Raw genomic sequence first — 2,157 nt, forward strand, 5'->3', positions numbered from 1 at the left:
CAATGCTCGGAAAATTGAAATCTCCGAATAGGAGAGTGCAGGTGTTAGGGTGCTTAGCTTTAATTTCATTTAATGCGTTATTAAGTTTTCGAAGGAAGTCTGGGTAGCTAGGAGGCCTGTAGCAAACGCCAATCACAACTGATTTAGGTGAAGCATGGCATAAAACCCATAATATTTCTATATCTGATGAAAGGTGGACAGCTGAGCATGACAGATCCCGAGCAGTTGCAATCAGTACCCCCCCTCCCCTTCGGTCTGGGCGATCTTTGCGAAAAACACTGAAATTAGGCAAGTCAGCAAGGACTTCACTATCAGGAATGTCACTGTTTAGCCACGTTTCCGTCAAGACTAGTATGTTGCTAGCAGATGAAGTGACAATATGGGAAATAATGTCGCGCTTTGAAATGAAACTCCGCACGTTAGTAAAGATTGCTGACAATGAAAGTGCTTCTTGCTGTGCATGCTTCGAACGATCTGTCGATAGGTGCTGAGATGGTTGCTATTTCACTTCTTTTACTGTTTGTGATGATTCATCGAATATGTAGCGTTTGGGACCAATATGTAATGTTTTGAAGCGCAAAGAGAACTTATCGGATACTGATCTGGCAAAGGTTACAAGATGTTTGCGGGCGTTACGAACGGGAAGGGAGAAGTCTTCGCCAATACTGTAGTTGGTGCCTTTAAGTTTAGTTCCTAAAGAAAGGATGCTTTCTTTAGTTTTCAATGAGGTGAATTTAACGATGATTGGCCTGGTGCGATCAGTTGAGTGGCGCCCGAGGCGGTGAGCACGCTCGATTAGATTGGGTTCGATGGCAAAATCTAGTTGAGTGGGGCAATGACGAATGACTGTTTCTTCCGAGTCTGCATACGTTTTAGTGGGGTTAGTGTCAGGAATATTGTAAAATATGAGATTGTTACGGCGAGAGCGATTTTCTGCATCGTCCATACGTGCTTCAAGTTTGTCGATCTTGCAGGTAAGTTTGGTGTTTAAAGTTTTCAGCGCGTCTATCTCAGAATGAATAGTGGAAAGTGTGGCGTAGTGTGATTCCAGGGTGTCCATGCGCTTGTTTAAGTCGGTCAACGTTGTTTGGGTAGTTTTTAGTTGATCTTAAATGTCCTGTAGATCGGAAATTAATGTAGCTTGCCCGGTATTTAGTTTCTGGAGCTCGGAAAGTATGCAATCGTAACGGTCGGGGCCTGGGTTAGATTCGACATCGCCTGACAATAGTAAAAGAAAACGGAGAACACGTGAACACTCGGCAACAATACTACAGCAGCACTGAGGGCTCGGCAGCTGCATTAAAAAGTAGTTACTGGTTTTTTTAGCAAATAGGGAAAACTTGTTACTAACCTGCATTGCGAAAAGCAGAGGATTAGTAGTCTGCGTTGACACACAGCTACCGAGCCCACAGAGCGGCGGCGATGACAGCATGGGCTTTATATGCCTGATAAAATTATCAGGTGTTGATGTTCCTGGCGACGGGGCTGGCCACTGTTGGTCCGGGATGACGTACTCTGGCGGCGATGAGGGCAGTTGATGGGGTAGCAATGGTGATGGGGCAGGCGGATGAAAATAGTCTTCTTCATGATACTTCACGGCGGCCGTAGACACTGATGAACAGGAGGCAGACGGTAGAGCGGCGAAAAGCAGTTTCAGGGCGAGGGTAAGCTCCTGCATTGCGAAAAGCAGAGGATTAGTAGTCTGCGTTGACACACAGCTACCGAGCCCACCGAGCCCGAACATTTCCCCCACGATGCGATCCTCGGTATCGACTTTTTAACGACGCACGCGGCTCTAATTGATTTCGCCACAGGCCTTCTTTGTTTGGACTTGCCGCTCTGCTCCGAAAGCGCCGACACAAAGCCGCCTCGCTTACGTGCCGCTCAATTTACTCGCTTGCCGCGTGACGCTGCAGTCTATGTCCCTATGTCCCCGTTTCGCGCCGTTCCTGATGGTGTCTACGTCACGTACCCAATCAAGGACGTTGTCCTCCAGCGTGACGTCATCCTTCCACAGACAGTTCTGACCGTCACCGGCAACCGCACCTACCTTCCGATTTTGAACTTCAGTCTCTCTCCCCAAGTTTTGCCCTGTGGCATCGCACTCGCTGAACTGGTTCCATTGGCCGAATGTACAGTTTCTGCTCTAACAGCTGA

General features: G+C 47.8%; 1 pseudogene; it reads right to left on the minus strand.

Annotated features, from left to right (window-relative positions):
* Window positions 1-248: 248 nt before the first annotated feature.
* On the minus strand, window positions 249-1,440 carry LOC149327024 (uncharacterized; annotated as a pseudogene).
* Between the last annotated feature and the right edge of the window lie 717 nt (window positions 1,441-2,157).

The sequence above is a fragment of the Amblyomma mixtum genome, chromosome 10 (assembly GCF_055824585.1).
Source record: "Amblyomma mixtum isolate Tamu chromosome 10, ASM5582458v1, whole genome shotgun sequence".
NCBI lineage: Eukaryota > Metazoa > Arthropoda > Arachnida > Ixodida > Ixodidae > Amblyomma > Amblyomma mixtum.